The sequence below is a fragment of the Chaetura pelagica genome, unplaced genomic scaffold, assembly GCF_000747805.2.
Source record: "Chaetura pelagica isolate M959 unplaced genomic scaffold, ChaPel_1.0 scaffold470, whole genome shotgun sequence".
Classification (NCBI taxonomy): domain Eukaryota; kingdom Metazoa; phylum Chordata; class Aves; order Apodiformes; family Apodidae; genus Chaetura; species Chaetura pelagica.
In genome coordinates this window covers 629,543-635,688 of record NW_009951911.1, presented here as the reverse complement: position 1 = coordinate 635,688, position 6,146 = coordinate 629,543, and positions in this window count along the sequence as shown.

Genomic DNA, 6,146 nt, shown 5'->3' with positions numbered 1-6,146 from the left:
TCCCCCCCTCCCTTGGGGTGGCCTGAGGGATGTGTGGATCTTTGCCACCTCCCCCGTGGGCTGGGGGGAGGAAGGTGTCTGGCTGCTCTCCCCAGCCTCCCTTGGGGCCACATTCTGCTCCTTGTCCCAGCACCAGCCCGGGGGGGTGACAACTGCCTTCTCTCTACAGTGGTGCAGTTGGAGGCAGCCCCAGTGAGACAGCCCATGGACACACAGCACCCCAAGAGCAGGATGGAGATGGCCCTGGGCTCCGTGGGTGCTGGGGAGAACGGGATCCCAGCAGGCAAGTGAGGCCACCCCTGGCTGTGACCTGGGGTCAGGGACAGTGGCTACAGGGTGGCCAGTGCAGGTGCTGGCCTCAAATTCTGGGACAGGACAGAGGGACTGCAGGAGCCACGTTGCCTTGGTGTGATGGGGCAAAGAACACAGTCAGGGCCACCACCTGGGGCTCTGGACATGGCAGGAGGTGACATCCCTGCCTGGGGACTCATCATCTTTCAGCTGATGTGGCCGGGACCTCGGTGGGCTGGTGGGGACCCCCAGACCCCTCCTGCTGGACAGGGGATGGGATGGCAAGGTTAAGCCAGGAGGCAGCAGGGTGCCCGTGAGCTCTGCCCGGCTGCTGGTGACACTGGGACAGATGGCTGTGTGGGGGGGCATGGCTCACCCTGAGCCCCCACCTTGAGATGGGCCTGGAGAGCTGCTGCAGCAGCAGGGACCCCTCTGGGCACTGTACCCAGATGCTATGGTGACACTGCCATGCTGCTGGGCACCACCCTGCCCCAGGCTGTCCTTGGACTAATGGGGGATGCTGGGGAAGGCAATAGAAACCCCAATTCCCTGTGCCAAAAGTGTCCCCAAACAGGACGTTCTGCTGCTTACTCTGGTGTTGCTTTGATTTGTGGGGCCCCAGAGGGTGTGGGAGGGCACAAATCCTGCCCAGGGCTTTGCTGGTCGTTGCCTCCCTCCAAAATGTTCCGGCCCCCCACGGTTGGGCTCCAACCCCCCCCCGCTGCCACCCCGAGCCTCCCTGGTCACCCGTGTCCCCAGGGATTCCCACGGTGGTTTGTGGGCAGGTGACCTGGGACGGGGGCTCTGCCCCGACAGGCAGCGCAGACACCGGCGCCTCCAGCCACCCCGGCTGCACAAGCTGGAGCCTGAGCCCCAGCTCAGGGCTGCAGGCAGAGCAGATCCTCCTGGAGATCTCCTGCCTGCGTGGGAACGGGGGAGCCTGGAGTCCCTGTGCCAGGGCAGCCCCGGGGTGGCTCTGGGAGGGGCAGTGGCGAGGCCACCGTGCAGGGACAGGGTCCTGCTGGCTGGGCCTGAGCAGCTTGGGAATCAGTTTTGGTGGTTTTCCACCCAAGGAAGCCTGCTTGGCTGCCCCCAGTGCTCAGAGCTCTGTTTGCTGAGCCCCCCCTTTCTTGTGAGTGGAGACAAAGTGTGTGTGTGGGGGGGGCAAACTGGGGGGTGCCAATGAAGCTGGGTCCAAACCCTGCACAGGCAGAGCTCTGCACTGTCCCTGTGCCATGGCAGGGACACAGGGACCAAAACGTGGTGGGTCCAGGGATGGTGTGACCTGGTCCCCTGCCCACAGGGAGATGCTCTAGGCACAGAGCTCTGCATGGAGCAGCCCCCCCAGACCAAGTCCCCACTCTGGTTTTGGGAGGGAATGGGGTTGTCAGTGCTTGAAGGAAGGTGCTGGCAGGTGCTCCCGCAGCATTTTCATGGCAGGGATCTACATCCTGGGGTTTCTCATAAATCCCCAGCTCCTGGAGCCAGGGGATTGCATGGGGCTCATTCACAGTCCTGCAAGCACCCCAAACCTGTGGGAGCAGCACCCAGGGGTGGGGAGAACCTGGTGTGAGAGGTTTCCCCAAGTCGTCTGAATTCTGGGCAGTTCTGGGCAGTCTGACTCCCTGCCTTTCTGCACTCTCACTCACTCAATAGATACTTCCTGTTTTCCAAGTGCCAGCAGGGAGCTGGGGAAGAAAATGGTGTGTGTGAGCACCAGCCCTGGCTGTGGACATGTAGGGTGGGGAGAAATTTAGGGGCTTAATAGAGGGAGAGGGACAGAAAGAGCAAATAGCACAGTTGGTGTTTTAGGTCTGGCCATGGAGAAAGCCAAGGTTTTTTGGTCCCCATCCCAAGCTCCTCATCACTCTACAGCCCAACACGCAGCCAGAGCCCCTGCCTGTACCATGTACCCCCCAGGTTTGGGAACTTCTTCTGCACAGAACCCCAGATCTGTCAGATCCACCCTCAGTGGGTGGGTTCATGGCCTGATCCTGGGAGCAGGGGGTGAGAGCTGAACCAGGAGGGAGGCAGGAGGGCTTCACACACTGCCCACCAGGGCTGAATTTCTCAGGAGGAGGAAAAGGTCACCCAGGGACTGGAAAGAAAATAAATAGAAAATAGCCACAAGATTCGGCCCCGTGGCAGAGCAGGGCTGGGCTGGTGGCAGGAGCATCCCCTGTCAGCAGGAACCAGGTGGCAGCAGAGCACTGACCAGGTGGGGAATTTGGGTCCAAGGGGTTATTTTACCCAGAGGAAGAGGCTCTGCAGGCAGGGGCTGGGAGAGCAGCTGGGGTGGAGGGGTGAAGGCAGCTTGGGGGCAGGAGGGCCCTGGGAGCACTGCAAGAGGCAAAGCACTGTCGAGGTATTTTTAGTTAGAATCATGGAATCAGAGGGGTTTGGGTTGGAAAGGACCTTTAAAACTCATCTGGTCCAACTCCCTGCAGTGAGACAGGACATCTGCAACCAGCCAGGTTGCTCCACGCCCCATCCAACCTGACCTTGAATGTTTCCAGGGATGGGGCATCTACGGACAACTTGGGCCAGTATTTTACCACCTGAAGTGTAAAAGAATTTCTTCCTAGTATCTAGTCTAAATTTCCTCTCTTTCAGTTTAAAACCATAACCTCTTGTCTTATTGCTACAGGCCTTGCTAAGAAGTCTGTTCCCATCTTTCTTACAGGCCCCCTGTCAGCACTGAAAGGCCACACAAAGGTCTCCCCAGAGCCTTGTCTTCTCCAGGTGATTATTTGCAGAGGTAGGGAGCTCCCAGGGCACTCCCAGCCAGCCTGGAAAGCAGAGAGAGGATGGGAAGGGTTCCTAATGCCCCTGGAGGTTGGGAAACTGAGGCATGGTAGAGGTTGGTAGCCCCCCCCACCCCAGCACATCAGTTCCCACTGCAAGGAGGGGTTGCCTTCTGGGACCCCCAAGATAGGGACACTGAACAGAACTGGGGCTGAGCCCCAAAATGGAACAAGGTGCCCTGGAGCTGCCCGAGTTGAAAGGCAGGAGCCTGAAAATCCAGCTGTGCTGCTCCCAGCCCCAAGGGGCTCCTGCTCCACCAATGCTCCCCACGCTGCTCAGGGGATGCTCCAGTTCTGGGGTTTCTCTAGGGGCTGCCCTGGGCCTCCTCCCCGGGGCCAGGGGCTCTGCCAACACCCATGGGTGCTGGGGCTGGCACCCTTCATGCCCCACCATGAAGGAGAAGTCAGGTGCAGGGGAGGTGGCAGGAGGACTTTCAGGGCCCTTTTTCCCACCTGATGGGATCCCAGTGCCCAGCTCTGGCTTTGGGGTCAGTTTGGGGCTGCTGGACACCCTGGCAGCTGATGAAGGTCACGCTGCCCAGCCAGGGTTTGCAGCATGAAGGTGCCAACACTTCTGGCAGGTCTGTAGGTCCTCCAGCACTGTGTGCCCTGGGGAGAGGCTGGCAGTGTCTGGCTTCTCCTGGAAGCATCAGTGTAGTTTGAGAGTGGTTTTTCCTCAGATAAAAATGAGAAGAAAATCAAAGTTGTAACCAGGCAGTATTTTTATTATTATTATAATATATATATATATATTAGCATTAGATGAAATGTCTGCCTTCCTGCAGACATTCTTAAAATAATTTCAGTGTTAATTAGAAATCCTAAATCACTGAACTCTGTTTTGGAATCTAGAACCTGTCCCAAGCAATGCCAGGCTGGAGGGCTGCCTTGTGCCCACTGCAGCTGCATGGTCACACTCCATGGAAGCAGCCAGCCAGGACATCCACACCACCACTGGGGCAGCTTTGGCCATCTCCAGTAAAGTCCCCTTGAGTTTGAGTGTAGGAAGACAGGCTGCCATCCATAGCCTAGAGCTTGGGATGCTGAGGGGGATGCAGGCATGGATTACAGGGATTGCATGTGTGTTCATTCCCCATCCTCAATGTCCTGATGTTGTCTTGAAGAGGGTGTCCCAGGAGGTGGAGGTTGCAGTGGAGGGAGATTGGGAGCATCACCCAGCAGTGGAGCTGAGGGAAGGGTCTCAGCACCCCATCTGGCACCACAGGGAGCATCAGAAATAGTGGCCAGGAGCTGCTGGGGCTGCAGGAGGCAGCAACGGGGCTGAGCACAGCCCAGCCCCATCCCTCAGCCAGGAGGCACCAGCTGCCCTGCTGGGGGGGTGGCTCAGCCAGACAGTGCTGAGATACATCCAGTGTCTCAGAGACAGATGGGAGGGCCTGGAACCTGCCTGGGCTGGGAAGTTTGGATTATTTGAAATAAACTTCCACACCCCCCCATGAAATATTTTGCCTCAGGCTGTAAACTGGTCAGTTCTGAGGACACAGCAACCGAGGGGGCAGCCCCTTCACTCCTGGAGCAGCTGATTTCCTCCTCTTCCTTATCAGGGTCAGCAAGGTCAACATTGGGAAGGTTTCTTGTGTCACTTGGCAAAACCACAGAAAGCTGGAAGTCTTCAGTGGGTGGTTCAGCTCCATTCCAATGTAGGGAATTCCTGCTTGGTTTTCCGTGTGCCAGTGGCAGGAGGCAGGGAGCAAGTGCTGCTTGTAAGGAACCTCTTTGCTCTGAGGGACCCTCCTCAGCTTTGGCACTTTCTGCAAACATTTCAAGTCTTCTCAGAACCTTCAAGCATTCTAGGAGTATTTATCCCATTTTGTGTAAATTGTCCTGGTTTTGGAGCTGCTTCCACATGGATTTACTGCCTGCAGCCACGTCAACTGGGAAGAGAGAGTCCTGAGCCCATGGATGAAGATGCACCATCTCCAGCTGAACCACGTACAGAGTGGTGTCCAGGCACATTAGGGGTTCCCAGAACCAGAGGTTCTGCTCTGCAGGAGCAGCTCTTCTCCCTGGGAATCCAGTACATGGACCAGAAGATCTCAAATGGATGAGGGTGGTGGGACATGTGGGAAGATCAGCAGGACAGAGACCTGTGCTGGGTGAGGTCTCTCAGCCCCACAGGGCATGTTAGGGGTCTGGCCTGGGGTTTCACTGGTTCTCAGGTTGGGCTGTGATCATCATCCAGATACTGGTCCACTTTCCATCTCCACAGCTGTCCCCACTCCCAGGTCCACTTTGATGCCTCAGGACATCACCTGCGTTTGACAGGACTCAGAGTTGCAGCAGGTTGAGGAAATCCTTTGCAGGGCTACAGAAAGTGTTTGTTGTTGGAGAGCATCCCCAGGATGCTGTCACCTCCTGCTGTCCCACATGGACTGAGCAGCTGGGACTGGCTGGATCCCTCTGGGCAGCTCATGAGGGCTGACCTACCAGATCATCTGCAGGATCACCACACTTCATGACACTGCAATCCTGCAACCTTGCAAACACTTTACTTCCAGGAGGTGACCTCAATGTCCCTGTGTCTCTGAGCTGTTCCACAGAGGCAAAAGCTTCTCCTGCCCCTTGGTGAGTCCGGGGGGCATCCTCCATCCCAGCCTGGTGAGAAACCAGTAGGCTCTGAGTGTGGCAGCTAAGGGGTGGGATGGGTTTGTTTGGAGGGAGAGGTCCCAAAGGACAACAGAGGCTCAGCTGTTGTTTCTAAGTCTGTCCTGGATGCCCTGAGAAGCCTGTTGTCTCTGTGAATGCCATCGAGGGTGACAAAACAAGGACAGTGCTTGGAAGAGGGCAATCCCAGCCTGGTGAGAAACCAGTAGGCTCTGAGTGTGGCAGCTAAGGGGTGGGATGGGTTTGTTTGGAGGGAGAGGTCCCAAAGGACAACAGAGGCTCAGCTGTTGTTTCTAAGTCTGTCCTGGATGCCCTGAGAAGCCTGTTGTCTCTGTGAATGCCATCGAGGGTGACAAAACAAGGACAGTGCTTGGAAGAGGGCAAGGGCAGGATGGTGGGATGGCTCCAGGGCCTTGAGGAGGGAAA